Here is a 9,676-nt window from a genome sequence, read left to right on the forward strand (position 1 = left end):
GATGTACTACTGTCCTGCTATGGTACAATACAGTAAAACAAGTTTAAATGTTCATACTTTGTGAAGCTTGGGAGGATAGGAATGAAATGATCCCACTAGGGGAGAGGTCCGGAATCGGTGCGAGGGGAGGCGGAAATTACGTCACCAGAGGCACTGGAGGAAGAAGCGGACACTGAGAAGGAAGCGGGAGCCCGGGATGTTTGGACTTCTGTTGTGGTGCTTTTGGCTGTTGAGTTTCTGAGGCGGAACCCTGAGATGTGCATATGTTGGTGTTGCTTGGCTGAGAGATTCACTTAGTAAGCAGTGATCTGGGAGGAGTCTGACGCTCTGTTGGAGGTCTACAAGCTGGCATCGGAATGACTTCACCGGAGATGTTGGAGGAGGAAACAGACGTTATCTGAGCGGCTGAAAGGGATTCCTTTCTCATGTAGAGAGTGTTTAAAGGTAAGCGACAAGCCGGAACCTGAGGCCTCGACAAGTTGAGATGCCTGCGGTGGAGAACTGCGATGTGGATGTGTTGGTGTTGTTTGACTGAGTGACTCCAGAAGGCGGTGGAGGAAGAACGAGCCTGATGTCTGACGCCTCTTTGCGGTCTACAGCCATGGGATTACAATGCTGTTGGAGGTGAAGGATGAACCTCGGATGGATGTTGAAATGATGCTAATGAGGTACGAGATGGAGCTCGAGTATCAAAGGTGAAAGAGCGCAGGCGTTTGCGACTTGGAGCTTGTCTAATTACCGGAAGAGGAGAATGTTCGGCAGCAGATGGAGTATTGAAGGTCATCGTCTGAATCAGAAGGGTAGAGCTGAATAGCCACGTCGCATTCTGTGATAAGTTGAATTTAAAGATTTGTAATCGCAGAAAGAGTCATGGATGTGACAGTTGACTAAACGTAACAGACTGGGATGAATGGGTGAGCAGAATATAAATAGATCATTTGGAAAATTAGAGGTGTGGTTTGGGTGTGGCCCTGCTCCCAAACTGTTCAGTTTTTTCCTGTGAGCAACGCCCAGATTCTTTGACTTACACTCTATTGAATACAGTGTCTATCTTTTAAATAGATTGTGCAACTGATCACATGGCAATGCAGTTTAGAATGAACAGTTCATCTTCCAATAGTATTGCAATTATTAGGAGAACAATATGATACTAACCTATTACCTGAAAATTAGATAATAATCACAAATCGATGCGTCAACAGAAAAATCTTTTAAAATCCCTAAAGATTAGTAAGAGAATACTTATTTAATTGAATATAGGAATATTCAGTTATACTAAAAACCGTGAGTTATCATTCCTCTGTACAACAATGCATGGAAGTATATGTTATTTTGTGGTTACATTGTGAAAAAAAATTTAAAAAATAGGATGAGGTATTAAAACATCCAAAACACAGTAAAGCTCTGTCAAAGTACTGTTTTAAGATTTTGTTTCTCTTCCAGACCCATTTGCTTTAAATTCAATGTGAATTTCAATCAACGCTTTATACTCTACTTCTTGCTCTAATACCTTTCTGGATAAAGCGGACAAAAGCCCTTAAATTAATTCACAGAAATCTTGAGACATGGTGAGTGGGAATGTTTTCAGTACAAAATCTTTATCAGGAGAATCTCCATGCCCTTACGCCAGTGGGAACTCTGCTGGTAGTTGTGTTAAGTAAGCCCACCATAGTCAGCAGGAGACCAAACAGCTGCTGTAACCAGATTAACACAGAAACAGAACATGACTCCTCTGCTGCTAAATTGGATTAGTAATTGCAAGTTTCACAGTAGCAAGGAAAGAACATGACTGCACTGAGTTCTTAATAACCTCTCAGAGTGCCTTCACTGGATTAACTGGTAAATATGGCCGAAAAAACGGAAGCTGACAGCTTCCTCTTTTCAGCTTATTCATCCATGAGCATTACACAATGAACCTTCGTCAACCACCAGTCACACTACTCTTTGGTCTGCTGAGAGAGATGTTTTGTTTTTCTTCATTTGCTTCCTCTATTGTCAGTTTCTAAATGTAGACTGGAGAGTAACACTGAAGGATATTCATACAGTTAAGTTGTGAGGATCACCTAAGTAGAACTTGAAGTATGTAGTACATAGAATGATATTTCACAATGAATTCCAGGAAACATGAAAAGTAAACAGTGGCTAATTTAATGAAACACTTAACTACATTTGTAATTTAATTTAGCACTTATTTTCTCATTTGATATTTGAAACAGCTGTGGGAAGCAATTACTAATAAAATGATAATTTACTGCTGCTATATGACATTATCATGAGTTGATAAAAAAGCGATGGAGGGCCAGTGATGCAGAAGTAGGGTTGAAAGTATACTGCATATAGTGTTCTGCTGAAGCATCACAACAAAAATTGAAGCCTGAAAAGTGGCCTGTTTAACTCAAGTTAAATTAATAGAAAGTGTCTCCACAAAGGACCTTGTCATTTGGGTTAATCTACAAGGATTTAATACAATATGCCTAGTTGAGAAAATTTACTACTAAATATTTGACTATTAGTAGCATTATAATTTTCTACAGATACAATTCATATAAACCTCCAAATGTCATGTGGCCAATAACAGATCATAGAGAGTGTAGAGATATTTATGTAATGGGTTTCCATGAGCCAGCAGCCACATTCAGACTTTAATTTCCATTTGGAATGCAAAGCTGCATATGAAGTGGTGTAAAGTATTGCACCAAGGCACTCTGGAGCATCTTGCATCTCAGTGGAGGCGATCAGTTGAGTGAGTGAAGAAATGATTCTGGAGGTGGAGGTAAGCTAGCTCAAGCAGAAAGGATGTGTTTTCCTGAGCAAAGTGTGGTGAACACAGTGGGCAGAAAGATGACAAGTAGAGCAGAGGGCATGCAGAGGATGTTTGGTGCTCTTGAATGAATCAAGAGTAATATGCCATCCACAGAGAGGTGCAGACTCTCTGTGGATGGCATATCCACAAGTGCTGACTCTTGGATTTTATGGTGGGTAACATCCAACATTTAGATGTATTGTGGGCCTGATTATTTTTCTTACCTTCCTTGTATGAGTGTGTAGGCGTGCGTGTGTGTGTGTGTATACACAATCAGTAATACTTGTAAGTTCTAATTCAAGTTAGGTCTTAGTTCAAGTGTGTCGGACAAGGGACACATCTAAAAGTTACAAGACTCTGGTCCTTGAGGATTAGTTTGACAACAATGCTCTAAGGAGTATATCAAAATATAGTGTGAAAATTACTTGACAGAGAATTAAAGGTGTATCCTCAAAACTACATTTATTATTTCTAAAAAGATGATAGGCAATAAAGAATACCTAATAACATGAAAGACCATTGTCTTTAGTTTAGGAAGTGAAGAGAATCACCCGTTCTCCATGCTAAGTTTGTGATGTATGAGGTTGAAAAAGAGTCAGTGAGCTGAATTCATGAATTCCATTTATTCTACCAAAATACAGCTGGTCCATTCTGACATGCCACCTTAAGGAGCTAACAGTCAAAATGGCAACAAGCAAGGATTTCCCATTCCCTTTGTCTCTCTAATCTACGCCCCAAAAAGGGCGTTACCTAGTGTGTCATTGCTTACTCCAGCTCCCATTTGCATTTCCTAACGTGTGGTTTCCTTTGGCTTTAGCTTAGCAACTAGCTAAAAGAGACAAAAAGAAAACACAGAATTATTTATTCCCAACAGAAGCAATAGGTAAATTAGAAATGACTGAAATAAATATAATAAGCAGAAACAGGGAAAAGAAATACAATGTAAATAAAGACAAAAATAATGCAGTGTCATGAGTTTGAAACCGCATTTTCCATTTTCTGTTGAATAGCTGTTAAATAAAGCCTGCTAGGGCAAAACAATTCTCTAAAAGGCAAAACATAAAACAGCCTTTGTATATTTTCTTTATACTTAATGTATTTAGACATCAGAAAATTATGTTAAACTAAAGGGTTAATTAAACTTTTTGTTAGAATGTTAGGTGAACTTACAAATACAAAAACAAGGGAAATAATGGTGGTTTAATGTAGCATATAAATAATTTTAGGCATGAATATTTAGTGGAAAACAAACATTTTCTGTAAAACTACACACATCAATGCTGACAGAAAATGATGGGACACCTGTGAATGTACATATGTTGGTGCTGGAGAGGATCTGGACATCCTGGAGGTGTAGGTGGACATGTGGAGGTGTTGGGTTGTGCAGTGGTGGGTGTGAAACACAGACTGACAGAAACACAAAGATATTTTAGGAACACACTGACTCATGGAATGAGATCGGCACAGCTGTAGCTTGAAGTGTCTAACATCTTCTTGATGTCTTCAAATTATTACCACAGCCCCTACACACTTTAATTGTTCTTTTTTCATGTTTGTAAAACTCCAGAATTCTGCCGTTTTGCATTCAGACTTCTCATTCACAATCACATTACTCTGGATTTTTAACTCAATCATGGTGATGTTGCAATCCCAAGTTGGAAAAAGGAGGGTGTCCCTCAAGATTATTTACTGGCTGAACATCCTTTGATCCTCTGTTAAAGAAACACAACTCTTAGCAACAAAGCCTTTGAAACAGGGGTCAAGTTCATTGTTGTATTTTGAGACAATAGATTGCAGGGAGGTGACACACTTCTAAGGAAACCCATGTATGTTATTTGATTGTGGTTAAGTGTTGCACTTCATTGAAAAGTAATTAATGATATGATCTTTTGATGACAATACAAGCAGTGCATCACATGAAGGAGATTGTGTTTTTTTTTTAACTTGGTCTACATGTTCTGAGTTTAAGTGGACAGGTTACCAAGACTTTTTCTGCATGAGAGGAAGACACAAACAAAATATGTGTCGAGCAGAGGTTGGTAGGGTACCCATAACTTATACTCAATTGAGAATAGCACTACTTCAATATACAGCTCAGGTTTTAGATGGATTAGCTGTGTTCAGGGCAACAACTCTTGGATAGAAACAGTTTTTTTGGTCTGTTTGTCCTTATCTTTATTGCCTTGAAGGGCCTCCCTAGGTCAGGATGGGGAAGAGGTGGTGGCCTCTTCAAACTCTGGGGTCAGAGGGGACCTTGATGGTGCTGCTGGCTCTCTGGAGGCAGCGGGTCCTGTAGGTCTCCTCTAGAGATGGACGATGACAGCCAATCAGTGGCTGGGCAGTGTTTATGACCCTCTGGAGCTGCTTCTTCGCTGCAGTGCAGCTTCAGAACCACAGCAAGCTGCCACGGCTCAACACCGATTCCAAGAGCAGCGATAAAAGAACACCAAGAGCTCAGTTCTCAGATTGTTCTCCCTGAGAATCCTCAGGAAGTACAGTCTCTGCTGTGCCTTCTTCAGGACTGAAGTAGAGTTAGCATTCCAAGTCAGATCTTCACTGATGTAAGTACCCAGGAACTTGAAATCTGGCACCATCTCTACTCTCTTCCCATTTATAATGATGAGCTGAATGTCTGGTTTACACCTTGTAAAGCTGACAATCAGTTCCTTTGTGAGGATCTAGGTTTCTTTGTATGTATTTTGGTTAATTTAGTCCCCGTATTGTTGTGTCTTGCCCTTGATTGTATCCAGCTATCTCTTATTCCCTGATTATCCCCTGTGTATTTAATCTCACCTGTGTCATCTGTTCCCCGCTGAATCCTTGTCATTGTTTAGTCCTTCTTCTTCTTTCTTTCTTTCTTTCTTCTTTCTTCAACTTTATTGTCATTGCACTGTCACAAGTACAAGCAACGAGATGTAGTTTGCATCTATCCAGAAGTGCTCTACGAGATATAAATATTTATTTACAGATGTACAAGACTATGTATGTATGGACTATAAGGGGTTATAGCAATAGATATAGATATTGTGTATAAATATAAATATGGGAGCTATATGCACAGATTATACAGATTATACAGAATATACAAGAATGTTAGGGAATGGATTATAGATAAATAATGGCAGATAAAATTTACAGGTTGTATGTGTGTGTGAAGAAAACAGTCCGTGATGTGTGTGTGTGTGAGGATAGTCCATGTGTTATTGTTGTATGAGAGGATAGGGGAGTACAGTCCTTATAGTTTATGTTTTATGTCAGGAGGCGTTCAAAAGCGTGACAGCTGTGGGAAAGAAGCTGTTCCGGTGCCTGGTGGTTCTGGTCCGTAGGCTTCTGTAACACCTCCCAGAGGGCAGGAGGAAAAAGAGTGTGTGTGCTGGGTGAGTGGAGTCCTTTGTGATTTTCCTGGCCCTTTTCAAACACCGCTTCATGTAGATGTCCTTGATGGCAGGGAGCGGTGCCCCGGCGATATACTGGGCAGTTTTCACCACCCTCTGCAGCGCCTGCCGGTCGGAGACAGAGCAGTTCCCGTACCAAGCTGTAATACAGTTGGTGAGGATGCTCTCAATGGTGCAGCGGTAGAAGTTCATGAGGATCTCTGAGGACAGGTGGTTCTTCCTCAGGGTCCTCATGAAGAAGAGGCGCTGATGCGCCTTCTTAATGAGTTTGGAGCAGCTGGTCGTCCAAGTCAGGTCCTCGGAGATGTGGACTCCCAGGAACTTAAAGGTGTCCACACGCTCCACCACTGTCCCCTTAATGTGGATGGGTGGATGTGGGTCAGCGTTCCTCCTGAAGTCCACGATAAGCTCCTTGGTCTTCTCGGTGTTCAGCTGCAGGTTGTTTTTGTCACACCACTCAGCCAGACGGTCTACCTCCTCCCTGTAAGTGGCCTCGTCATTATCTCTGATGAGGCCGATCACCGTGGTGTCGTCTGTGAACTTGATGATGGCATTAGAGCCATGGACAGGTCTGCAGTCGTAGGTGAAGAGGGAGTAGAGGAAGGGACTCATCACACAGCCTTGTGGCACTCCGGTGTTTATGATGATGGTGGATGAGAAGTGGTTGTCCAGTCGGACATGTTGAGGTCGACTGGTCAGGAAGTCGAGCAACCAGTTACACATGAGTGGACTGATGCCAAGGTCTGTGAGTTTGGTAACGAGTTGTGATGGGATGACAGTGTTGAATGCTGAACTAAAATCTAAGAACAGCAGTCTGGCGTAAGTGTTCTTACTGTCCAGGTGAGAAAGGACAGAGTGCAGCACTATAGAGACTGCATCCTCTGTGCTCCTGTTCTGCCTGTATGCAAATTGGTGGGGGTCTAGTGTGGGGGGGAGACAGGATCTGAGGTGTGCTAGGACCAGCCGCTCCAAGCACTTGGTAATGATGGGGGTAAGGGCTACCGGGCGGTAGTCATTGAGTCTGGTTGGGTTGGGATTCTTGGGGATTGGGACAATGGAGGTAGACTTGAAGCAGGTCGGTACCACAGCGCGGGCCAGGGACAGGTTGAAGATGTCCGTCAGCACTCCTGCCAGCTCCCCAGAGCATGTTCTGAGGACACGTCCAGGTATGCCATCAGGACCCGCAGCCTTGTGGGATTTAATCCTGCTCAGAGCCGCTCCTACGTCAGTGGGGAGGAAAGTCAGTGGCTGTTGGCCTGGGGTGGTAGTTGCTTTGGTTGCAGTTGTGGTATTCCCTCTCTCAAAACGAGCATAGAAGTTGTTAAGTTCGTTGAGGAAGGAGACATCAGTAGAAGCGGGGGTGATATTGGGGTTCATGTAGTCTGTGAGAATCTGAAGGCCTTGCCACATACGTCGGGGGTTGGCGTTAGAAAAATGATCCTCCACCTTCCTTTTGTAGTGGTGTTTGGCCTTCTTGATTCCCTTCTTCAGCTCAGCCCTGGCTGCACTGTAAGTCTGTGCATCCCCTGACCTGAAGGCGATGTTGCGGACCTTCAGCAGGAGAACATCTCGGTTCATCCAGGGTTTCTGGTTGGGGTACATGGTAATGCGTTTGCAGGTGGTGACACGTTCTATGGTGGTGGAAATATGGTTCAGTACAGATGAGGCGTGCTGATCCAAGTCTGTATGGTGGAAAATAGTCCAATCTGTATTCCTGAACCGGTCCTGGAGCACAGCGTCTGAGCCCTCTGGCCACACCTTTACTGTCCTCACGGTAGGTTTCACATGTTGGATGAGTGGTAAGTACCGAGGTGTGAGGAACAGGGAGAGATGGTCTGATTGTCCGATGTTGGGGAGGGGTGTCACATTGTAGGCTCCAGCCAGATTGGAGTAGACATGGTCCAGGGTCTTGTCTCGTCTGGTGTGGCAGGAGACATGTTTGTGGAATCTGGGAAGAACTGTCTTCAAGTTGGAGTGATTGAAATCACCTGCAACAATAAAAGCAGCCTCGGGGTATTTGGTTTGGTGTTTGCTAATAGCCGCATAGAGTTCTTTCATGGCTAGCTTGGCATTAGCATCCGGGGGGGTGTACACGGCAGTGAGGATGATCGAGGTGAATTCCCTTGGGAGGTAATAAGGTCTGCATTTGACCATTAAAAACTCCACATTCTGTGAGCAGTGACTCTCGATAGTAGCAGAGTCTGTGCACCAAGCTTTGTTAATATAAATGCACAAACCTCCGCCTCTGGTCTTGCCTGAGTCATCTGCTGTCCTGTCGGCTCGGTGTGTGTGGCGTCCACTTAGCTGGATAGCATTGTCCGGGCAGCTGTTGTTTAGCCATGTTTCGGTGAAAAACATGACATTTGAGTCCATAATCCGTCTGTCACTCGTGATGGATAGTCGTAATTCGTTCATTTTATTAGCCAGAGAACGGACATTGGCGAGGAAAATGCTGGGTAAAGGGAGCCGATGTGGTGTTAGCTTTAGCCTAGCTCGCACCCCTCCACGCTTACCCCGCCTTTGTTTACGTTCTCGTCGCGGCCTGCGTACACTTCCACCCGGCTGGGAGAAGTGAGCAGCCTCCGGTGTTCTGGAGATCTCTGGGATGAGTCGGAGATCGGCGATCACTGGTTCTCATCCTATTGGACCTGGCTCTGCCAACTGGTTTTTGGACTTTATTCAGCACATTATCTCACTTTATCTTGGGTCTTACCGCATTTGTCCTCATCACAATCAACAACTTCATCACACCTTCTACTTGGAGGTGTTCAAATGGAGGTTTTTTGTGGTGCACCAGACAGTCGTTCCACCTCCAGTCTGTATGCAGTGGGGCTACAGTCATGGGTGTAGAGGGTGTAGAGTAGGGGGCTTAGCATGCAGCCTTGTGGAGAGATGGTGCTTGTGCTCAGAACTGAGGATAGGTAGGATCCTACTGTCTGCTGGATCAGCAAGTCCATGTTCCAGCAGTAGATGTTGTGGGGAAGATCCAGGTTCTCCAGTTTCCTCACTGTCTGCTCAATATGATGGTGTTAAAAGCCGAGCTGAAGTCCAGGAAGAGCAGCCTCATGTAACTCCTTTGCTGTGTCAGTGTGGTGTGTATGCCACTGTATGCCACAGCACAAAAATGTGAAGCAGCATATTTTACGCAGAGGGTTGGGATGTATAAAAATGAGCTTAGTGTGAAAGTTTGCGTAAATATTTGCAGACCTTTTACCTATTGTGAAAATGTGCAACAGCCACGAAAACTTTTTTGTGGACAATAAACTACAAACTCCAAAACTCACCTAAATACACTATAATCTGATTCCATTCAGTGTTAGACCAAGAATTATCCAACCCAAATTTTTTCCATGATTTAATTTTTTTTTTTACTTTAACGATGAAGTTGAACCATATTTACCCTCACAAAAGAACATAATACACACAAAATAAAAGGTTGGGGAATACCTCACTCAAATGCGAATAGTAAATTTTAATG

At 43.2% G+C, this 9,676-nt stretch overlaps 1 long non-coding RNA gene across 1 annotated transcript; it reads left to right on the top strand.

Annotated features, from left to right (window-relative positions):
* The first annotated feature begins 6,044 nt into the window (after positions 1-6,044).
* LOC116722644 (uncharacterized) lies at positions 6,045-9,092 on the top strand. The gene is made up of 3 exons (XR_004339805.1): positions 6,045-6,056; positions 8,168-8,172; positions 9,026-9,092. It is a non-coding gene; the product is annotated as an uncharacterized LOC116722644 (long non-coding RNA).
* Positions 9,093-9,676: the final 584 nt, after the last annotated feature.

This window comes from Xiphophorus hellerii, chromosome 7 (assembly GCF_003331165.1).
Source record: "Xiphophorus hellerii strain 12219 chromosome 7, Xiphophorus_hellerii-4.1, whole genome shotgun sequence".
Lineage (NCBI taxonomy): Eukaryota > Metazoa > Chordata > Actinopteri > Cyprinodontiformes > Poeciliidae > Xiphophorus > Xiphophorus hellerii.